A 25650-nucleotide genomic window follows, 5' to 3' on the forward strand; every position below is an offset into this window, starting at 1 on the left:
ACTGGTCACACTTATCATTTCACCATGTACCAAATACAATTGCTTTGAGGTCGGTAAGCACAACCAAAATTATTCCGTGTATTAGGCGCAGGTATATGAGGTCATAGGTGTACTGTCGAGTTTTGAGAAAATAAAAGGATGTTAAGTGCGCCTTATAGTCCGAAAAATACGGTACTTTAAAGACTACGTCTGAGTAAAAACACTCCAAAATAGTTCACTGATCAGCGTTCTTCAGCACACAAAACTTCTTGCACCTTTCGTTCTTCTTTCTCTTCGTTGTCAAGTTTGTTGTGTTAGAAATACACAAAACATAAGAAATATACAAGTCGTCGCGCATATTTCAATGGCGGTCGTGTGTTTGAAAGAGAAGTTTAAGGAACGTCCACCAACTTTGTTCAACCAATTAGCACTCAACGGCACAGCCCGCCCCCGAAAATGTTCCTTGTCGCTTGGAAAAGTCCCGCCTAGCCCGGAGGAACTCCGAACGTTTCCCTAAAGAACTAAATCTACCTGGGTAGTTTTTGGTGGAAACACAGGGGGCAATTTAATTTACCCGGGGTAAGTGAGGAAGTTCCTGAAAAGGGCTTAATGTTGCTAAGTGCTAGTGAGAGTGATACATACCATGACAGATGTGTCAGTCAGCTAGTTGTAAGTCCATGTATCATCCTAAAAGTTATGAGAATATTTTATGAAGGTTGCGGCTTTAAATCAACACTATGCCGTAGAGCAGTGTTTTTCAACCACTCCAGTACACACTAGTGTGCCGCGAGATACAGTCTGGTGTGCCTTGGGAGGTTATCTAATTTCATCTATTTGGGTTAAAAATATTTTTTGCAAAACAGTAATTATAGTCTGCAAATGATGTGTTGCTGTTGAGTGGTCGGTGCTGTTTAGAGCTTGGCAGAGTAACCGTGTAATACTCTTCCATATCAGTAGGTGGCAGCCGGTAGCTACCGTATTTTTCGGAGTATAAGTCGCTCCGGAGTATAAGGTACGCCGGCCGAAAATGCATAATAAAGAAGGAAAAAAACATATTAGTCGCACTGGAGTATAAGTCGCATTTTTTGGGGAAATGTATTTGATAAAACCCAACACCAAGAATAGACATTTGAAAGGCAATTTAAAATAAATAAACAATAGTGAACAATAGGCTGAATAAGTGTACGTTGTATGACGCATAAATAACCAACTGAGAACGTGCCTGGTATGTTAACGTAACATATTATGGTAAGAGTCATTCAAATAACTATAACATATAGAACATGCTATACGTTTACCAAACAATCTGTCACTCCTAATCGCTAAATCCCATGAAATCTTATACGTCTCGTCTCTTACGTGAATGAGCTATATAATATTATTTGATATTTAACGGTAATGTGTTAATAATTTCGCACATAAGTCGCTCTTGAGTATAAGTCGCACCCCCGGCCAAACTATGAAAAAAACTGTGACTTATAGTCCGAAAAATACGGTAATTGCTTTGTATATGTCAGAAAAAGCGGGAGGCAGTGTGAAGGTAAAAAGGTGTCTAATGCTTAAACTAAAAATAAACAAAAGGTGAGTGCCCTTAAGAAAAGGCATTGAAGCTTAGGGAAGGCTATGCAGAACAAAACTAAAACTGAACTGGCTACAAAGTAAACAAAAACAGAATGCTGGACGACAGCAAAGACTTACTGTGGAGCAAAGACAGCATCCACAATGCACATCCGAACATGACATGACAATCAACAATGTCCCCACTAAGAAGGATAAAAATCAACTGAAATATTCTTGATTGCTAAAACAAAGTGGATGCGGGAAATATCGCTCAAAGGAAGACATGAAACTGCTGCAGGAAAACACCAAAAAAAGAGAAAAAGCCACCAAAATAGGAGCGCAAAACACTCCACACAGGAAAACAGCAAAAAACTCAAAAGAAGTCACGGCGTGATGTGACAGGTGGTGACTTGACGTGAGACAAGAGCTATATTGATGCATGCTTGGTTATGGTTTAAAGTCATATCCAACAATTGCGACGACTTTTTACTGTCAACTGAGTTTCATTTTTTAATGATGTCTGCTGGTGGTGTGCCTCCGCATTTTTTCAACGCACAAAATGTGCCTTGACTCAAAAAAGGTTGAAAAACACTGCTGTAGAGGTATGCGTATAGTTAGTCAACAACGTATTGTTATGACTTTGTTCTACAGACCATGTTGTATTTTTGACAGGTTTGTACGGTTTGTTCATGTTCGGGGGGGAGTAGTCCCTGCTCGACCCCACCAGATCCTCCCTGGGAAACAAAGATGGAGTCACGCCTGTCTTCTCGCCCACTTGCTCGCGCTGCAAAGTCAGCCAAACATCTGTCTTCGGTCCGCACAGAAACAACACACGCACTGTCCGTTACACAAAGTCCAATACTTTCCCAGGTCAGGATCAACGTGTGTTGGTAAAGCGAGATGACTGTTCATCACCTGGGGATGAGCGTCCCGCTGTATTGTGGGCGCGCTGAAGTTATTTAACCCTGTCATCAGGGCTTTCAGTGTATAATGTTTACGGAACTTCCATGCTGTTGTTGGCCAGAGCCCACAAACAGACACAATGGTGGATGTGTTTCCTCATAAATTGTTTTTCCTCATGGTTCGCGGACCAAGCAATATTGGAATGACTTGTTATTGTGTACTTTGTCATGTTTTGCACTTGTTTATCATTTTTCTTGTGATTGGTGCTGCTTCCTGTCCAGCGCTCTTTTTTTGTTTTGTTCCCCTTCCTGTTTTGGTTTGTTTTTCTACTGACTTTAGCCCTGCTCCTGAGCACTGTTCTCCTCACCTGTCCCTAATTGCCAATCAGGAGGATTCTCTAGCCATCCTGACCTTACTGATGGGGCTGGTTCGCTAGGTATGTATGCATACTCTTCGTGTTTTTGCTATTTTTTTGCTACAATAGTTTTATTTTATATTAATTTGTCGCCTCCTGTCTCTGCATCCAGCCGCCATGCCGCACCGTTCTGTCCTATATTGGAGTGGACGCTGCAGAGCCCACCCGGAACAAACATTATGTTGAAGGTACAAAGGGGGGTGGGGACTAGAGATGCGCGGTTTGCGGACACAACCGCGGAGTCTGCGGATTATCCGCGGGTCGGGCGGTTGAAATAAAAAAAAATTAGATTTTATCCGCGGGTCGGGTCGGGCGGTTGAAATAAAAAAAAATTAGATTTTAAATAGATTCAGGCGGGTGGCAGTTAAACCAATTCGGAAATATATATACATAGTTAAATGTTGTTACCCACATACGAAAAACGAGCAGGCACCTGCTGCATATGCCACAACAGAAGAAGAAAAAAAAAAGAGATGGACACTTTTACGGAGCGGAGAAGGGACGCCTCGCCGGGGTCCGGGACCGAGGCCCCTTCTCCCGAGAGGGCCCCACCGGGAGCCGTAGCTGAGGTGATCCGCGAGAAGGGCCCGACGCACGTCCAGGGTCACCACCGCGCCCACCGCACCGACACCCCGCCTCGTCCGCCTTTGCCGCGGCCGGCGTCACGCGCAGCAGGTAAGCAGCTTACCTGCCCGCCACCCCCGTGGCCGGGGGCTCGTAACAGGGGTCACTCCGCGCGCTCCGCCCGCGCAGCTTACCTGCCCGCCACCCCCGTTGCCGGGGGGCGCGTAACAGGGGTCACTCCGTGCGCAGTGCGCTCACGAAAGGGGTGGGGCTCACCCTGGTGAGCCGAGTGGGCCACTTTTGGTAAGCAGAACTGGCGCTGCGGGATGAACCGAACGCCGGGTTAAGGCGCCCGATGCCGACGCTCATCAGACCCCAGAAAAGGTGTTGGTTGATATAGACAGCAGGACGGTGGCCATGGAAGTCGGAACCCGCTAAGGAGTGTCTAACAACCCACCTGCCGAATCAACTAGCCCTGAAAATAGATGACGCTGGAGCGTCGGGCCCATACCCGGCCGTCGCCGGCAGCGAGAGCCGCGAGGGCTAGGCCGCGACGAGTAGGATGGCCGCCGCGGTGCGCGCTGAAGCCTCGGGCGCGAGCCCGGGTGGAGCCGCCGCGGGTGCGACGGACATCGCACCTCCACGCGCTTGGAGGTGCGCTCAGCGCGGCTCCCAGATGATTGCGCACTGGTGTGCGTCTGGGCCGTGACAGCGTGGCACGCATTGAATGTCTATGCTGCATTGGATCAGTCTCCTTACTTTAACAGGCAAAAGCTTTATAACCTCACTAATGCCTTGCATCGTCTATATTAGATATATAACAACGGGCGGGTGGCGGATGGCGGGCGGGTGCGGTTTTGATTAAATGTTAGATCGGGTGAATGGCGGATGGTTGACGACTTTTGTGATGCGGTTGCGGATGAAATAATTGCCTATCCGCGCATCTCTAGTGGGGACAGTCAAGTGATGTGCAATATAAATCAATCAATTAATTTCCTTTAACAAGGTAAAGACTCATTGAGATTAAAGTCTCTTTTTCAAGAGCGACCTGACAAAGAGGGCGGCAAAAACAAAGTTACAATAATAACTACAACAAGACAATACAACAGAACAACAGCAGTCCACAACAGGTCAAAAATAATTTAAAACGATTAAGTAATAATTCAATTTAGAAGCAAGTACATTTCCCAAGAGAACTGGTTTCTCGATCTTTTAAAATGGACTTAAACGCCCCCGAAGTGATCAATTCTGGTAGCCTCAGATCTTTCTGGATGTCATTCCATGACCAGGGAGCAGCATAACTGAATTCTCCAAGTTCTGTTAAAGGGGAACATTATCACAATTTCAGAAGGGTTAAAACCATTAAAAATCAGTTCCCAGTGGCTTATTTTATTTTTCGAAGTTTTTTTCAAAATTTTACCCATCACGCAATATCCCTAAAAAAAGCTTCAAAGTGCCTGATTTTAACCATCGTTATATACACCCGTCCATTTTCCTGTGACGTCACACAGTGAAGCCAACACAAACAAACATGGCGGTTAGAACAGCAAACTATAGCGACATTAGCTCGGATTCAGACTCGGATTTCAGCGGCTTAAGCGATTCAACAGATTACGAATGTATTGAAACGGATGGTTGTAGTGTGGAGGCAGGTAGCGAAAACGAAATTGAAGAAGAAACTGAAGCTATTGAGCCATATCGGTTTGAACCGTATGCAAGCGAAACCGACGAAAACGACACGACAGCCAGCGACACGGGAGAAAGCGGGGACGAATTCGGCGATCGCCTTCTAACCAACGATTGGTATGTGTTTGTTTGGCATTAAAGGAAACTAACAACTATGAACTAGGTTTACAGCATATGAAATACATTTGGCAACAACATGCACTTTGAGAGTGCAGACAGCCCAGTTTTCATCAATTAATATATTCTGTAGACATACCCTCATCCGCTCTCTTTTCCTGAATGCTGATCTGTCCAGTCCAGTTGGAAATGCATCTGCTTTGAGTGTCGCAGGATATCCACACATTCTTGCCATCTCTGTCGTAGCATAGCTTTCGTCGGTAAAGTGTGCGGAACAAACGTCCAATTTCTTGCCACTTTCGCATCTTTGGGCCACTGGTGCAACTTGAATCCGTCCCTGTTCGTGTTGTTACACCCTCCGACAACACACCGACGAGGCGTGATGTCTCCAAGGTACGGAAAACAGTCGAAAAAACGGAAAATAACAGAGCTGATTTGACTCGGTGTTTGTAATGTGTTTGAGAAAATGGCGGATTGTTTCCCGATGTGACGTCACGTTGTGGCGTCATCGCTCCGAGAGCGAATAATAGAAAGGCGTTTAATTCGCCAAACTTCACCCATTTAGAGTTCGAAAATCGGTTAAAAAAATATATGGTCTTTTTTCTGCAACATCAAGGTATATATTGACGCTTACATAGGTCTGGTGATCCATCCATCCATTTTCTACCGCTTATTCCCTTTTGGGGTCGCGGGGGGCGCTGGAGCCTATCTCAGCTACAATCGGGCGGAAGGCGGGGTACACCCTGGACAAGTCGCCACCTCATCGCAGGGCCAACACAGATAGACAGACAACATTCACACTCACATTCACACACTAGGGCCAATTTAGTGTTGCCAATCAACCTATCCCCAGGTGCATGTCTTTGGAGGTGGGAGGAAGCCGGAGTACCCGGAGGGAACCCACGCAGTCACGGGGAGAACATGCAGACTCCACACAGAAAGATCCTGAGCCTGGGATTGAACCCAAGATTACTCAGGACCTTCGTATTGTGAGGCAGATGCACTAACCCCTCTTCCACCGTGCTGCCCATCAAATATATACTAACATCATAATACAGTCATCACACCAGATAATCATCAGAGTATATACATTGAATTATTTACATTATTTACAATCCGAGGTGTGGGATATGGAGGGGGGGGGTTAGGTTTGGTTGGTATCAACACTTCTGTCATCAACAATCAGCATCAACAATTGCATCATCAGAGAAATGGACATTGAAACAGTGTAGGTCTGACTTGGTAGGATATGTACAGCGAGCAGTGGACACAGAGAGAGAGAGATCAGAAAGCATAAGAAAAAGTATCTACATTTGATTATTTACAATCCGGGGAGGGTGTTAGTTTAGGGTTGAAGTTGCCTTTTATTGCGGTTTTGAAGGAGGATAGAGATGCCCTTTCTTTTACACATGTTGGGAGCGCATTCCACATTGATGTGGCATAGAAAGAGAATGAGTTAAGACCTTTGTTAGATCGGAATCTGGGTTTAACGTGGTTAGTGGAGCTCCCCCTGGTGTTGTGGTTATGGCGGTCATTTACGTTAAGGAAGTAGTTTGACATGTACTTCGGTATCAGGGAGGTGTAGCAGATTTTATAGACTAGGCTCAGTGCAAGTTGTTTTACTCTGTCCTCCACCCTGTGCCAGCCCACTTTGGCGAAGTGGGTAGGAGTGAGGTGGGATCTGGGGTGGAGGTCTAAAAGTAATCTGACTAGCTTGTTCTGGGATGTTTGGAGTTTAGATTTGAGGGTTTTGGAGGTGCTAGGGTACCAGGAGGTGCATGCGTAATCGAAAAAGGGTTGAATGAGAGTTCCCGCTAGAATCCTCATGGAGCTTTTGTTGACCAGAGAGGAGATTCTATAGAGAAATCTTGTTCGTTGGTTGACCTTTTTGGTTACCTTGGTTGCCATTTTATCACAGGAAAGATTAGCCTCTAGAATGGAACCTAGGTAGGTGACCTCATCTTTCTTGGTGATAACAATGTCACCCACTTTTATAGTGAAATCTGGGCGTCTCATTCAGTAAATTTTTTTTAAAGGGGAACATTATCACAATTTCAGAATGGTTAAAACCATTAAAAATCAGTTCCCAGTGGCTTATTTTATTTTTCGAAGTTTTTTTCAAAATTTTACCCATCACGCAATATCCCTAAAAAAAGCTTCAAAGTGCCTGATTTTAACCATCTTTATAAACACCCGTCCATTTTCCTGTGACGTCACATAGTGAAGCCAACACAAACAAACATGGCGGAAAGAACAGCAAGCTATAGCGACATTAGCTCGGATTCAGACTCGGATTTCAGCGGCTTAAGCGATTCAACAGATTACGCATGTATTGAAACGGATGGTTGTAGTGTGGAGGCAGGTAGCGAAAAGGAAATTGAAGAAGAAACTGAAGCTATTGAGCCATATCGGTTTGAACCGTATGCAAGCGAAACCGACGAAAACGACACGACAGCCAGCGACACGGGAGAAAGCGAGGACGAATTCGGCGATCGCCTTCTAACCAACGATTGGTATGTGTTTGTTTGGCATTAAAGGAAACTAACAACTATGAACTAGGTTTACAGCATATGAAATACATTTGGCAACAACATGCACTTTGAGAGTGCAGACAGCCCAGTTTTCATCAATTAATATATTCTGTAGACATACCCTCATCCGCGCTCTTTTCCTGAAAGCTGATCTGTCCAGTTTTGGAGTTGATGTCAGCAGGCCAGGGAAGCTAGGGTCGATATTCTTCTCTTGATCATCTTCGGTGGCATAAGGGACGGTAGAAGCGGTGTGAGCCAAGACATCCAGGGGGTTTAGCTCGCTCGTCTGCGGGAACAAACTGCCGCCATTGCTTGCCGTGCTACCGAGGTCCTTTGTCCCTGAATTGCTCACACACTCCGGCAGATTCAATGGGGGTCTGGCGGCAGATTTCTTTGACTTTATCGTTGGAAATGCATCTGCTTTGAGTGTCGCAGGATATCCACACATTCTTGCCATCTCTGTCGTAGCATAGCTTTCGTCGGTAAAGTGTGCGGAACAAACGTCCAATTTCTTGCCACTTTCGCATCTTTGGGCCACTGGTGCAACTTGAATCCGTCCCTGTTCGTGTTGTTACACCCTCCGACAACACACCGACGAGGCATGATGTCTCCAAGGTACGGAAAACAGTCGAAAAAACGGAAAATAACAGAGCTGATTTAACTCGGTGTTTGAGAAAATGCCGGATTGCTTCCCGACGTGACGCCACGTTGTGACGTCATCGCTCCGAGAGCGAATAATAGAAAGGAGTTTAATTCGCCAATATTCACCCATTTAGAGTTCGGAAATCGGTTAAAAAAATATATGGTCTTTTTTCTGCAACATCAAGGTATATATTGACGCTTACATAGGTCTGGTGATAATGTTCCCCTTTAAATATCCATTCCATTACCATGGATTGATTAACGAGGACCCCGACTTAAACAAGTTGAAAAACTTATTCGGGTGTTACCATTTAGTGGTCAATTGTACGGAATATCTACTGTACTGTGCAATCTACTAATAAAAGTTTCAATCAATCAATCCGTCTGTCATAACGTTTTTAGCATTCAATCAGACATTATTGTGAGGTTTTGTATTAGTGTTCCTAAAAATAAATATACAGGCCCCCAGGCACATTTTTTTCTCAAAATTTGGCACCCCTGAGTCAAAATAAATGCCCAGGCCTGATATACAATGATTGTGCAGAAAACTAGGGATGTTGTTACGCGTATAGACCACTAGATGGCAGGCTAAGCCCACAGTTAAAATGTATTTGGTACACTTAACACCAGTGAACCAGATTAGTCCCAATCACCTCTTGAGTTATTCTTAAACAATTTAAAGAATGTACACTAGAGATTTTGATTGTATGTAATATATTAATGTATGAATCATAATAGAATAGAGCTGTGACAACTCATATTAACCATTTTAACATGGTAGGGGTGGATTCATATATTGATCACATTTTATAATTAGGCGTATCAGATCGATACTTGCATGATGAGATCTGTATTTTTCAGTTTATATTCTATTCAAAAATTGTCCATATACAAGTATGCAAGTGTTATTGTAGCACAACTTTGATGATTACAATCTGTGCGTCTGTAATAAGATTCTGTGTGATCAGATCCGCGTGTTTTCATTTGTTTGTCGGTAAATGGATTTGTGTGTAAAAAAAAAAAAAAATCTGTCCATATTTCAATGTATGTGTGTAAAAAAAAAAAAAGTGTGTCTGTGTATTTAGATTTGTGTAAAGCAGTTTTTTTACAAGTGACTTCTGTGACACTTCTGCCGTGTGACATTTGTGCGTCGTCGAACGTGTAAAAAGACTTGTCCGTCTGCAACTTCACCTTTCCTTTTCCTATACTCACCACCAGTGGCGGGCCGTGCGTTTCCCACCTAGGCCTTCAGCGATGTCCGACTTCAATGATTACCTCTCAAAATACCACAATTTATGTCCCCACATGACCATTGCTTGAGAGATACTATTACAGAAACACATTTACGCACTACTGGTCAGTGAACCACATCAACAGTGTACAAAACGGGTTATTTTCTGGCGCATTTAAAAATCAATAAACCCGCATCAGCAATTAAAACATATCTTATGTGTTACTGTCAAAAAGAAATTTGCTGAAAACGTATTAAACGTGAAAAAATTAAGAAATACAATTTGTAGCATCCATTCGACGCCGTATAAGCCAGTCGTACCGCTCGTAGTCGGCTGATTCAAGTGGCGGGCATTTCCCCATTTAGGATAGGGATAGGACTTTTTTGTCATTGCAAAAGTACAAAGAAACTATGTTTTCAGCACCAACCTGTTCAAGATTAGACAAACAGTGTACAGGGTTACAGAACAGGAATGCTGATGGGTCGCCAAAGGCGCCCCCGTAAAAGGTGCGATAAAGGTAAAATGCTGGTGAAGAAGATAGTAAAAAAATACAATCTAGACTGGGCTCCTAAGGGGGCCTAGTCTGGAGTGGGAAAAAACCTCCATGCCATGCACACATGAACATGTTACATAAAATCACGACAACTCGCAACAGGGGGGGGGGGGGTTGGGGCCCTGGAGGTCGACTGCTGCTATAAAGCGCTGCCAGCCGTTCATCACCCCGAAGGGGAATCAAGCGGTGGTGAAGGCGTGGGGTGGGAGTGTTGGGGTGTGTGTGTATATGCCCATTGTCTTGGGTGTGTTGATGTAGTGTCATCGCCGGGACAGCTGAGCTAGCTTCCAGGGTTGGCCGACATCGTCTCACAAGATGTAGTTTCTCTTTAAATATCCTTTTTGAAAATGCCCTTGCAAATATATATATCTGCCACCTAATCAATGTTTTGTTCTCCTTCCTTGTGGGTAATAAAAGTGAGTATCTGTGATTTCTCTGCTAGCCCGGTATGGCTACCGCGCAACACTTCCTGCTTCCTGCTAAATTGCCACTTGTGATTGGATACTCACTTTGGAGTGACAAGTGAGCAACCAGTCAAAGTCTCGTTAACGTGAGGCCATCTAGAAGACCTTCCTGACGACAACTCGTGATCTGATTGGCTGTCACAATTATCTATCAACTGTATGTGCCCGTTCGCTTACAGTGCGTAGACGCCCGCATTGTTGATTCTGAAGGCTCCGGGCAGATTTGGTACAGCATGGCGACATAAGTTAGCTGAATTCTGATTGGATAAAAACTCTAACCTAAAAACAACAGCACTGGAAGGAGCATAATATGACATGAAGAGAATATGAATACTTTTAGATATTCAGAGAAAGTAAATAAAAAAATACTTGTATCTTTAATTATGATTATGATTTCTGGTTATGTTAGGCCAGCAGAGAATGAGTCACCACTCCGCTCATGTTACTCCGTTTTGAATGGAATGGACATTTGATCACAAACTGTAAGTAAAAGTTCATGTTTTAGCAGTAACTTATTGTCAGAAGTATTTTTGTCTTTTCAAATACGTTATCTGTGAACAAGTAAAGTTTTCTCAGCGTGTGTGAATTACATGAGTGGGTGCGAGGCGCCAACTAGTGGTGAGTATAGGGAAGGAAAGGGGCAATCACAAAACCCATCAAATGGTCATGTGTTGACTTGGTATCGGATCAGTGCTAAAAATGTGCTTTATCGACCAACACCTTCACCTACCTGTAGTCCAGTGGTTCTTAACCTTGTTGGAGGTACCGAACCCCACCAGTTTCATATGCGCATTCACCGAACCCTTTAGTGACAAATATATATATATATATTTTTTTTTTTCAAATTCAAGAAAAAGTCGTATGTTGTACTGGTGCACAAAATGAACCGTGCATGAACATCACCTTGTTCAAAGAACAAAACCAACACAGTGCATGAACTCACAACAAATTACACACCTTACACACATTATCATGAAATGATTAACGTGGACCCCGACTTAAACAAGTTGAAAAACTTATTCAGGTGTTACCATTTAGTGGTCAATTGTACGGAATATGTACTGTACTGTGTAAACTGTACCGTGTATTCTCTTCCTTTGCAATCTGCTAGTAAAAGTTTCAATCAATCAATCAAAAAACCTGCAAATCAGATGGAAAATTAGAGGGAACATTGTTTGGGGGTATCCATAATACGCTGATAGGGAGAAGTTTTTATTTACACGATAAGTTGGATGTCTCTTTACCTCCGTGGCAGAGGCTCTGCCGAACCCCTCAGGCCGACTCACCGAATCCCTAGGGTTCGATCGAACCCAGGTTAAGAACCACTGCTGTAGTCACTCCTCACCCAGGACAGTTGCTTGCTGTGCTGCACCATCTGGTGGCGACTTTTGAGAAGTGCAGCACAGTGAAAAGTGAAAGAGGAGACAGTCAGGAGGTTGTTTATAGACTAACAGCTCATTAAGTTCTGAGCCATTGTGTTCCTGTTACTTTTATTTCTAGGTCAAGGTTCAAGGTTCAACTTTATTGTCCCCACGGGGAAATTTGTCTTGGGCACAGTGCATCATTGCTTTCTTAACATACACAAAAACACAAGCACAGACACAACCACAACCATACAACTAACATTTAAACATCAGAACATGGAGCTTGATAGACATAGGTGGCACTTTGATGTAGGCATAAAATCTACAGTATGGAGATAAAGATAAAGTACCAATGTGCATTGCACTAGAGCTCATGGATAAAGTGCTGTGTGCTAAAGTGCTTAGTTCTAAAGTGCTATGTGCTAAAGTGCTATGTGCTAAAAAAGTGCTAACCTATGTATTAAAATTCTATTGCACATTGTTGGTCAGCTTAATGGAGGCTGGGACAAATGATAATTTAAGGCGGTTAGATTTGCATAGTGGGACCCGGAGTCTTCTCCCTGATGGCAGGGTTCCATATTCAGGAAAGAGTACATACACACTTTACTTTATTTATTATTACTTATAACCCAGAACCCAGAATTACTTCTAACCCAAAACCTAGATTCACCACCCCAGATACACACAGTATGTTTACATGCACTAAAAACTAATTGCCTTAATAAGGTTCTAACTAAAACACAGTTTGGTGTTTGACTTATTAAAATGGGAGGAACTTATCTGGATGATGTGATTGTAAAGTATGTAAACACTCCCATCAGAGTGGGCATCTTCCCAACATGATAACCCGGAAGCACTTCATGTTTAGGTCTTTGTTTCGTCAATAATGTGTTCCGTCAAGTTTTAGTACAAGTGGCGTCGATAAGCCTTTTAAAGGCGCTCTTAAATATTCTCAAACCCCCCTTAAATTATTTTGTGTTTTATTAAAAACCATTTTTTATTTTATTTGTTGTTAGGCCTTTTAAGGGGGTCTAAAACCTCTCTAAAACATCCTCAAACCCCTCTAAATTATTTGGTGTTTTATTTAAAAAAAAAAAGTTTTATATATTTTTATTTTATTTATTGATAGGCCTTTTTAAAAGGGACTAAAAGCTCTCTAAAATATTCCTTAACACCTTATATTTTATTTTAAAAAATACATATATATTTTATCTGTTTTATATAATTTTATATTTTTCATTTTATCTATTGTTAGGCTTTTTAAGGGGGGTAAATGCTCTCCAAAATATTATTAACCCCCCTAAATTATTTGGTGTTTTATTAAAAAATATATATTTGATATATTATTCATTGTTGGGTCTTTTTAGGGCGGCTAAAGTCTCTAAAATATCCTCAAACCCCCCTACAGTATTTGGTGTTTTATCAAAAAAAAAAAAAAAAATTATATATTTTTTATTTTATTTATTGATAGGCCTTTTAAGGGGACCTAAAAGCTCTTTAAAATATATTCAACCCCTCCTAAATTATTTGTTTTATTTAAAAAAAAAAAAAATCATTTAATCTATTTTATAGAATTTTATATTTTTCATTTTATATATTGTTAGGTTTTTTAAGGGGGCTAAAGGCTCTCTAAAATATTCTTAACCGCCCCTAAATTATTTGTTTTATTTAAAAAAATTTAATATATATATATATATATATATATATATATATATATATATATATATATATATATATATATATATATATATATATATATAATTTTTTATTTTATTTTATTTTTTTAAATTGTATTTATTGTTAGGCCTTTTAAGGGGGGCTAAATGTTCTCTAGAATATTCTTAAATTACCTTCAATTATTGGTGTTTTATTAAAAAAAAGAATTTGATCTATTTTGTATATACTTCATTTTTTAAATTCATATATTGTAAGGCTTTTCAAAGTGGCTAAAGGCTCTCTAAACAATTCTTAACACCCCCCCTCCCCCGGGCCCCTCTTAAATCATGTGGTGTTTTATTAAAAATGTATATATTATATATAATTATTTAATTAATAATATATTTGTATTATATTTATTGTTAAGCCTTTTAAGGGGAGCTAAAAGGATCTCTAAAATATTCTTAAACCCCTCTAAATTATTTGGTTTTATTAAAATTTGTTTTAATTTGTTTATTTTATATATTTGTATATGTATTGTTTGATATATTATTAGGCTTTTTAAGAGAGGTTAAAGACTCTAAAATATTCCTAAACCCACCTAAATTATTGGGTGTCTTATAAAAAAATAAAATATATGTATATATATATATTTTTTTTAACAAAAAAAGTGCCAACAAATTTAATAAAGTAGCCAGAATGTGAGTTTTGATAATCATACAACCTGTCATTATTCACTTAAATATGATTATAACTATGTCAAGTTTCCATTGACTTACAAGGTACTGTAGCTGATTCATGTAAGACTATCATCAGTGGAAAGAAAATATTAGTTATAGTACATCAATTTTCTAGTAGTCGTAGTATTAGTATTAGTATTGCATGTTCTGGTGGGTTAAGCTTTCACTGTATTTAAAACTGTTTTTTTTGTCCTGTCCAGCCACTCAGACAAATCATATAGTTGATGTAGATGATCATATCTTCTGTACACATTGACTTTACAAAAGAGAAGTGTGGCATACTTCTCTTGTTGCCTTGTTTTTATTTGACTTTTTTAAATTTTTGGGAAGTATTTTATTCAACAAAACCAGTCTTATATAGTAATATAGAACATGATCAGAGCTGTTTATCTATTTTATGGAGGAATGTAGTTCATCATAGAACTGGCATCTAATGTTATTAAAAAAAGTATAGATTTTGAATTGAGAAGTGATTCTGAATGTGTGGTGCCCAAAGTTTCACAGCCCTAATCTGGTCAATAGTTCGCAAATAATAGGCTTCATCTATCTACTCATATTTTACTCAAATTCATTGTCACGTAAAAAAAACGCCCTCATTTTTCGGATGCGGCGGCTTTTATTTTGCCGTGGCGTGGCGCCACGATCAATTACATGTAGAGGAAACCCCGTAGTTTTTTTTTAGTCCAAGTTGTGTTTAAGGTTGCCATCTGGTTGAATTTTTAGGGTTATTCTTTGCTTTTGTGTTTTTTAGGGTTTTTGTTGGTTGCGTATAAAAAAGTTGCTTTTAAATTAAACATTGACTGGTTCGGTCAGGAGTGTCCAAACTTTTTCCACTGAGGGCCGCACATTGAAAAATAAAGCATAAAGCATCTCTTTCAAAACCAGTACAATATATACATTTTTTTCCTTTTAAGGAATTTTCCCTCAAATTTGGTCCCAGGGACCCAAAAGGGGTCTGTCAAAAAATTACTATAAATAAGTCATTAATTTTTTTTATTCAACACTTACACTAAATCTCTAAATCAACTTCAGGTCTATCTGTCGATATAAAGATTACACTTCAAAAAAAATATTTTATGCCTTTATTGTCAGAGACAACTCATTTTTTTTTATGACAAAAAGACAAAATATGCACTATTTTTCCCCCCAAAAATGTTCAAAGTGGAATATTTGATGTGAAGTAATTAAATAGGTGAATACAACATTAATGTTAGTTCATTGTTTTTTGAGCAATGACAGTTAACAAAAAAAAACAAACACTAAAATTATTGGGGATCCAAAGGGGCATCACTCATAAAAGTGTTAAAAATAAATCATGCATTTTTTTTCTTTATTTCAACATTTAAGATCAACTTCAGACCCATCTATCGATTATACGTTTTTATTATTTTCTGATGTTTTTGTTGGTTTTGTGCCCTTTTTGTTAAAGAAAAGTTAGTTTTTTCATGGCAAACACACAAAATATGCAATATTTTCCCCCAAAAATATTTCCAAAGTGTAATATATAATGTGAAGTAATTGGAGCCTTTTTTTTTAATTTCAACACTTCAGATCCATCTATTGATTATGTTTTTATTATGTTTTTGTTTGTTTTATGCTCTTTTTGTCAAAGAAAAGTTAGTTTTTTCATGGCAAACACACAAAATATGCAATATTTTCCCTAAAATAATTCATAACATTGATTTTCATTCATTCATTATTTTTTGAGCAATGACAGTTAAAAAAAAAATCCCACTAAAATTCTTGGGGAACAATCCAAAAGTCACAAAAGTGTTAAAAATAAATCATGCTTTTTTTTATTTCAACACTTAAGATCAACTTCAGATCCATCTATCGATTATAAGTTTTCTTTTTTTTTTTCTTATGTCTTTGTTGATTTTATGCCCTTTTTGTCAAAGAAAAGTTAGTTTTTTTTATGGCAAACACACAAAATATGCAATATTTTCCCTAAAAAAATATTTTCAAAGTGGAATATATAATGTGAAGTAATTGGAGCCTTCAATAGGTCAATAATTCATAACATTGATTTTCATTCATTCATTCTTTTTTGAACAATGCCACTAACATTGTTGGGGATCCAACAGGCTCCCACTCATAAAAGTGATAAACATAAATCATGTATTTTTTATTTTTATTTCAACACTTCAGATCCATCTATCGCTTATTTTTTTAATTATGTTTTTGTTTGTTTTATGCCCTTTTTGTCAAAGAAAAGTTAGTTTTTACATGGCAAACACACAAAATATGCAATATTTCCCCCCCAAAAATATGCTATAGTGGAATGTATAATGTGAAGTAATTACAGCCTTCAATAGGTCAATAATTCATAACATTGATTATCATTCGTTCATTCTTTTTTGAGCAATTACAGTTAAAAAAAACCCCCACTAAAATTCTTGGGGATCCAAAAGTCATAAAATATAAAAGTGTTAAACATAAATCATGCATTTTTAATTTTTTTATTTCAACACTTCAGATCCGTCTATCGATTATGTTTTTATTATGTTTGTTTGTTTTATGCCCTTTTTGTCAAAGAAAAGTTAGATTTTTCATGGCAAACACACAAAATATGCAATATTTTCCCTAAAAAAAATATGCTAAAGTGGAATGTATAATGTGAAGTAATTGGAGCCTTCAATAGGTCAATCATTCATTCATTATTTTTTCAGCAATGACAGTTAAAAAAAAATCCCACTAAAATTCTTGGGGATCCAAAAGTCATAAAATATAAAAGTGTTAAAAATAAATCATGCTTTTAAAAAAAAAAAAAAATGTCAACACTTCAGATCCATCTATCGATTATCTTTTTATTATGTTTTTGTTAGTTTTATGCCCTTTTTGTCAAAGAAAAGTTAGTTTTTTCATGGCAAACACACAAAATATGCAATATTTTCCCTAAAAAAATATGCTAAAGTGGAATGTATAATGTGAAGTAATTGGAGCCTTCAATAGGTTAATAATTCATAACATTAATTTTCATTCATTCATCATTTTTTGAGCAACAACAGTTAAAAAAAAAAATAAAAAAAAATCCCACAAAAATTCTTGGGGATCCAAAAGTCATAAAATCACAAGTGTTAAAAATAAATCATTCTTTTTTGAATTTTTTTTTATTTCAACACTTCAGATCCATCTATCGATTATGTTTTTATTATGTTTGTTTGTTTTATGCCCTTTTTGTTTAAAAAAAGTTAGATTTTTCATGGCAAACACAAAATATGCAATATTTTCCCTAAAAAAATATTTTCAAAGTGGAATATATAATGTGAAGTAATTGGAGCCTTCAATAGGTCAATCATTCATTCATTATTTTTTGAGCAATGACAGTTAAAAAAAAATCCCACTAAAATTCTTGGGGATCCAAAAGTCATAAAATATAAAAGTGTTAAAAATAAATCATGCTTTTAGAAAAAAAAATAAAAAAATTCAACACTTCAGATCCATCTATCGATTATCTTTATCTTATCTAGTTTTTTCATGGCAAACACACAAAATATGCAATATGTTCCCTAAAACAATATGCTATAGTGGAATGTATAATGTGAAGTAATTGGAGCCTTCAATAGGTTAATAATTCATAACATTCATTTTCATTCATTCATCATTTTTTGAGCAATAACAGTTGCAAAAAAAAAAAAAAAAAATCTCACAAAAATTCTTGGGGATCCAAAAGTCATAAAATCATAAGTGTTAAAAATAAATCATTCTTTTTTGAATTTTTTTTTATTTCAACACTTCAGAGCCATCTATCGATTATATGTTTTTATTATGTTTTTGTTGATTTAATGCCCTTTTTGTCAAAGAAAAGTTAGTTTTTTCATGGCAAACACACAAAGTATGCAGAATTGTCCCTAAAAAAATATTTTCAAAGTGGAATATATAATGTGAAGTAATTGGAGCCTTCAATAGGTCAATAATTCATACCATTGATTGTCATTCATTCATTCTTTTTTGAGCAATGACAGTAAAAAAAAAATGCCACTAAAATTGTTGGTGATCCAACAAGCTCCCACTCATAAAAGTGTTAAACATAAATCATGCATTTTTTATTATTTATTTCAACACTTCAGATCCATCTATCGATTATGTTTTTATTATGTTTTTATTTATTTTATGCCCTTTTTGTAAAAAAAACAAAACAAACGTTTTTTATGGCAAACACAACATATGCAATATGTTCCCTAAAAAAATATTTTCAAAGTGGAATATATAATGTGAAGTAATTGGAGCCTTCAATAGGTCAATCATTCATAACATTGATTTTCATTCATTCATTCTTTTTTGAACAATGCCACTAACATTGTTGGGGATCCAACAGGTTCCCACTCATAAAAGTGATAAACATAAATCATGTATTTTTTTTATTTATTTCAACACTTCAGATCCATCTATCAATTATGTTTTTATTATGTTTTTGTTTGTTTTATGCTCTTTTTGTCAAAGAAAAGTTTGTTTTTTCATGGCAAACACACAAAATATGCAATATTTTCCCCCAAAAAATATGCTAAAGTGGAATATATAATGTGAAGTAATTACAGCCTTCAATAGGTCAATAATTCATAACATTGATTATCATTCGTTCAGTCTTTTTTGAGCAATTACAGTTAAAAAAAAAATCCCACTAAAATTATTGTGGATCCAAAAGTCCCCACTCAAAAAAGTGTTAAACATAAATCATGCATTTTTAATTTTTGTATTTCAACACTTCAGATCCGTCTATCGATTATGTTTTTATTATGTTTGTTTGTTTTATGCCCTTTTTGTCAAAGATTGTCAAGATTTTTCATGGCAAACACACAAAATATGCAATATTTTCCCTAAAAAAATATGCTAAAGTGGAATATATAATGTGAAGTAATTGGAGCCTTCAATAGGTCAATCATTCATTCATTATTTTTTCAGCAATGACAGTTAAAAAAAAATCCCACTAAAATTCTTGGGGATCCAAAAGTCATAAAATATAAAAGTGTTAAAAATAAATCATGCTTTAAAAAAAAAAAAAAAAAAATGTCAACACTTCAGATCCATCTATCGATTATCTTTTTATTATGTTTTTGATAGTTTTATGCCCTTTTTGTCAAAGAAAAGTTAGTTTTTTCATGGCAAACACACAAAATATGCAATATTTTCCCTAAAAAAATATGCTAAAGTGGAATGTATAATGTGAAGTAATTGGAGCCTTCAATAGGTTAATAATTCATAACATTCATTTTCATGCATTCATTATTTAAAAAATAAATAAATAAATAAATAAATCCTACAAAACTTCTTGGGGATCCAAAAGTCATAAAATCATAAGTGTTAAAAATAAATCTTTCTTTTTTGAATTTTTTTTTTATTTCAACACTTCAGAGCCATCTATCGATTATATGTTTTTATTATGTTTTTGTTGATTTAATGCCCTTTTTGTCAAAGAAAAGTTAGTTTTTTCATGGCAAACACACAAAGTATGCAGAATTGTCCCTAAAAAAATATTTTCAAATTGGAATATATAATGTGAAGTAATTGGAGCCTTCAATAGGTCAATCATTCATTCATTATTTTTTGAGCAATGACAGTTAAAAAAAAATCCCACTAAAATTCTTGAGGATCCAAAAGTCATAAAATATAAAAGTGTTAAAAATAAATCATGCTTTTAGAAAAAATAATAAAAAATTCAACACTTCAGATCCATCTATCGATTATCTTTATCTTATCTAGTTTTTTCATGGCAAACACACAAAATATGCAATATGTTCCCTAAAAAAATATGCTAAAGTGGAATGTATAATGTGAAGTAATTGGAGCCTTCAATAGGTTAATAATTCATAACATTCATTTTCATTCATTCATTATTTTTGGAGCAATAACAGTTAAAAAAATAAATAAAAAAATCCCACAAAACTTCTTGGGGATCCAAAAGTCATAAAATCATAAGTGTTAAAAATAAATCTTTCTTTTTTGAATTTTTTTTTTATTTCAACACTTCAGAGCCATCTATCGATTATATGTTTTTATTATGTTTTTGTTGATTTAATGCCCTTTTTGTCAAAGAAAAGTTAGTTTTTTCATGGCAAACACACAAAGTATGCAGAATTGTCCCTAAAAAAATATTTTCAAATTGGAATATATAATGTGAAGTAATTGGAGCCTTCAATAGGTCAATCATTCATTCATTATTTTTTCAGCAATGACAGTTAAAAAAAAAATCCCACTAAAATTCTTGGGGATCCAAAAGTCATAAAATATAAAAGTGTTAAAAATAAATCATGCTTTTAAAAAAAAAAAAAAAAAAAAACAAATTCAACACTTTAGATCCATCTATCGATTATCCTTTTATTATGTTTTTGTTAGTTTTATGCCCTTTTTGTCAAAGAAAAGTTAGTTTTTTCATGGCAAACACAAAATATGCAATATTTTCCCTAAAAAATATATGCTAAAGTGGAATGTATAATGTGAAGTAATTGGAGCCTTCAATAGGTCAATCATTCATTCATTATTTTTTCAGCAATGACAGTTATAAAAAAATCCCACTAAAATTCTTGGGGATCCAAAAGTCATAAAATATAAAAGTGTTAAAAATAAATCATGCTTTTAAAAAAAAAAAAAAAATGTCAACACTTCAGATCCATCTATCGATTATCTTTTTATTATGTTTTTGTTAGTTTTATGCCCTTTTTGTCAAAGAAAAGTTAGTTTTTTCATGGCAAACACACAAAATATGCAATATTTTCCCTAAAAAAATATGCTAAAGTGGAATGTATAATGTGAAGTAATTGGAGCCTTCAATATGTCAATAATTCATAACATTGATTATCATTCGTTCATTCTTTTTTGAGCAATTACAGTTAAAAAAAAAAATCCCACTAAAATTTTTGTGGATCCAAAAGTCCCCACTCAAAAAAGTGTTAAACATAAATCATGCATTTTTATTCTTTTTATTTCAACACTTCAGATCCATCTATCGATTATCTTTTTATTATGTTTTTGTTAGTTTTATGCCCTTTTTGTCAAAGAAAAGTTCGTTTTTTCATGGCAAACACACAAAATATGCAATATTTTCCCTAAAAAAATATGCTAAAGTGGAATGTATAATGTGAAGTAATTGGAGCCTTCAATAGGTCAATAATTCTTAACATTGATTTTCATTCATTAATTATTTTTGGCGCAATAACAGTTAAAAAAAATAAATAAAAAAATCCCACAAAAATTCTTGGTCATAAAATCATAAGTGTTAAAAATAAATCATTCTTTTTTAAAAAAAAATTTATTTCAACACTTCAGAGCCATCTATCGATTATATGTTTTTATTATGTTTTTGTTGATTTAATGCCCTTTTTGTAAAAAAAAAAGTTTTTTATGGCAAACACACAAAATATGCAATATTTTCCCTAACAAAATATGCTAAAGTGGAATATATAATGTGAAGTAATTGGAGCCTTCAATAGGTCAATAATTCATAACATTGATTATCATTCGTTCAATCTTTTTTGAGCAATTACAGTTAAAAAAAAATCCCACTAAAATTATTGTGGATCCAAAAGTCCCCACTCAAAAAAGTGTGAAACATAAATCATGCATTTTTAATTTTTTTATTTCAACACTTCAGATCCGTCTATCGATTATGTTTTTATTATGTTTGTTTGTTTTATGCCCTTTTTGTCAAAGAAAAGTTAGATTTTTCATGGCAAACACACAAAATATGCAATATTTTCCTTCAATAGGTCAATCATTCATTCATTATTTTTTGAGCAATGACAGTTAAAAAAAAATTCCACTAAAATTCTTGGGGATCCAAAAGTCATAAAATATAAAAGTGTTAAAAATAAATTATGCTTTTTAAAAAAATTCAACCCTTCAGATTCATCTATCGATGATCTTTTTATTATGTTTTTGTTAGTTTTATGCCCTTTTTGTCAAAGAAAAGTTCGTTTTTTCATGGCAAACACACAAAATATGCAATATTTTCCCTAAAAAAATATGCTAAAGTGGAATGTATAATGTGAAGTAATTGGAGCCTTCAATAGGTCAATAATTCATAACATTGTTTTCATTCATTAATTATTTTTGGCGCAATAACAGTTAAAAAAAATAAATAAAAAAATCCCACAAAAATTCTTGGTCATAAAATCATAAGTGTTAAAAATAAATCATTCTTTTTTTAATTTTTTTTTATTTCAACACTTCAGAGCCATCTATCGATTATATGTTTTTATTATGTTTTTGTTGATTTAATGCCCTTTTTGTAAAAAAAAAGTTTTTTATGGCAAACACACAAAATATGCAATATTTTCCCTAACAAAATATGCTAAAGTGGAATATATAATGTGAAGTAATTGGAGCCTTCAATAGGTAATTCATTCATTATTTTTTCAGCAATGACAGTTAAAAAAAAATCCCACTAAAATTCTTGGGGATCCAAAAGTCATAAAATATAAAAGTGTTAAAAATAAATCATCCTTTAAAAAAAAAAAAAAAAAATTAAACACTTCAGATCCATCTTTCGATTATCTTTTTATTATGTTTTTGTTAGTTTTATGCCCTTTTTGTTAAAGAAAAGTTAGTTTTTTCATGGCAAACACACAAAATATGCAATATTTTCCCTAAAAAAATATGCTAAAGTGGAATGTATAATTGGGTCCTTCAATAGGTTAATAATTCATAACATTCATTTTCATTCATTCATTATTTTTGGAGCAATAACAGTTAAAAAAAAAATATTAAAAAAAAATCCCACAAAAATTCCTGGGGATCCAAAAGTCATAAAATCATAAGTGTTAAAAATAAATAATTCTTTTTTGAATTGTTTTTTATTTCAACACTTCAGAGCCATCTATCGATTATATGTTTTTATTATGTTTTTGTTGATTTAATGCCCTTTTTGTCAAAGAAAAGTTATTCTTTTCATGGCAAACACACAAAGTATGCAGAATTGTCCCTAAAAAAATATTTTCAAATTAGAATATATAATGTGAAGTAATTTGAGCCTTCAATAGGTCAATCATTTATTCATTATTTTTTCAGCAATGACCGTTAAAAAAAAATCCCACTAAAATTCTTGGGGATCCAAAAGTCATAAAATATAAAAGTGTTAAAAATAAATCATGCTTTTTAAAAAAATTTTTAAAAAAATTCAACACTTCAGATCCATCTATCGATTATCTTTTTATTATGTTTTTGTTTGTTTTATGCCCTTTTTGTCAAAGAAAAGTTAGTTTTTTCATGGCAAACACACAAAGTATGCAGAATTGTCCCTAAAAAAATATTTTCAAATTGGAATATATAATGTGAAGTAATTGGAGCCTTCAATAGGTCAATCATTCATTCATTATTTTTTCAGCAATGACAGTTAAAAAAAAATCCCACTAAAATTCTTGGGGATCCAAAAGTCATAAAATATAAAAGTGTTAAAAATAAATCATCCTTTTAAAAAAAAAAAAAAAATTCAGCACTTCAGATCCATCTTTCGATTATCTTTTTATTATGTTTTTGTTAGTTTTATGCCCTTTTTGTTAAAGAAAAGTTAGTTTTTTCATGGCAAACACACAAAATATGCAATATTTTCCCTAAAAAAATATGCTAAAGTGGAATGTATAATTGGGTCCTTCAATAGGTTAATAATTCATAACATTCATTTTCATTCATTCATTATTTTTGGAGCAATAACAGTTAAAAATAAAATTAAAATAAAATCCCACAAAAATTCCTGGGGATCCAAAAGTCATAAAATCAAAAGTGTTAAAAATAAATAATTCTTTTTTGAATTTTTTTTTATTTCAACACTTCAGAGCCATCTATCGATTATATGTTTTTATTATGTTTTTGTTGATTTAATGCCCTTTTTGTCAAAGAAAAGTTAGTTTTTTCATGGCAAACACACAAAGTATGCAGAATTGTCCCTAAAAAAATATTTTCAAATTGGAATATATAATGTGAAGTAATTGGAGCCTTCAATAGGTCAATCATTTATTCATTATTTTTTCAGCAATGACCGTTAAAAAAAAATCCCACTAAAATTCTTGGGGATCCAAAAGTCATAAAATATAAAAGTGTTAAAAATAAATCATGCTTTTTAAAAAAAAAAAAAAAATTCAACACTTTAGATCCATCTATCGATTATCTTTTTATTATGTTTTTGTTAGTTTTATGCCCTTTTTGTCAAAGAAAAGTTAGTTTTTTCATGGCAAACACACAAAGTATGCAGAATTGTCCCTAAAAAAATATTTTCAAATTGGAATATATAATGTGAAGTAATTGGAGCCTTCAATAGGTCAATCATTCATTCATTATTTTTTCAGCAATGACAGTTAAAAAAAAAAATCCCACTAAAATTCTTGGGGATCCAAAAGTCATAAAACATAAAAGTGTTAAAAATAAATCATGCTTTAAAAAAAAAAAAAAAAAATTCAACACTTTAGATCCATCTATCGATTATCTTTTTATTATGTTTTCGTTAGTTTTATGCCCTTTTTGTCAAAGAAAAGTTAGTTTTTTCATGGCAAACACACAAAATATGCAATATTTTCCCTAAAAAAATATGCTAAAGTGGAATGTATAATGTGAAGTAATTGGAGCCTTCAATAGGTTAATAATTCATAACATTCATTTTCATTCATTCATTATTTAAAAAAATAAAATAAATAAATAAATAAATCCTACAAAAATGATTGGGAATCCAAAAGTCATAAAATCATAAGTGTTAAAAATAAATCATTCTTTTTTTATTTATTTTTTTATTTCAACACTTCAGAGCCATCTATCGATTATATGTTTTTATTATGTTTTTGTTGATTAAATGCCCTTTTTGTCAAAGAAAAGTTAGTTTTTTCATGGCAAACACACAAAGTATGCAGAATTGTCCCTAAAAAAATATTTTCAAATTGGAATATATAATGTGAAGTAATTTGGAGCCTTCAATAGGTCAATAATTCATACCATTGATTGTCATTCATTCATCATTTTTTGAGCAATGACAGTTTTTGGGGGAAAAAAAGAACCTCTTTGCTCTTTCAGTCTAATTTTTTCTGTTTTTTTAATAGTATTTGATAATTAAGCTGTTTTACAGTGTTGCTGAAATTCTAATTCCTTGCTTTCAGGTCTTCAACACGATGGAGGACGGGACTTGATGAGGTGGTGAAAAGGTAAGAGACACAACATATGTGACAATCTTTTTTTTGTTGTTTTTTTAGTTGGAATACATTTTATTTTTATTATAAGTACAGTTCAGTAGTTACAAAACGAAGCATCTGCCATGAGGATACAGCC

At 34.9% G+C, this 25650-nt stretch overlaps 1 long non-coding RNA gene across 1 annotated transcript; it reads left to right on the forward strand.

Moving 5' to 3' along the window:
- Nucleotides 1-2155: 2155 nt before the first annotated feature.
- On the forward strand, nt 2156-25620 carry LOC133608461 (uncharacterized). The gene is made up of 4 exons (XR_009815596.1): nt 2156-2878; nt 2970-3045; nt 11056-11128; nt 25482-25620. It is a non-coding gene; the product is annotated as an uncharacterized lncRNA (long non-coding RNA).
- The last annotated feature ends 30 nt before the right edge of the window (nt 25621-25650 follow it).

The sequence above is a fragment of the Nerophis lumbriciformis genome, linkage group LG06 (genome assembly GCF_033978685.3).
Source record: "Nerophis lumbriciformis linkage group LG06, RoL_Nlum_v2.1, whole genome shotgun sequence".
NCBI classification, from domain to species: Eukaryota; Metazoa; Chordata; class Actinopteri; order Syngnathiformes; family Syngnathidae; genus Nerophis; species Nerophis lumbriciformis.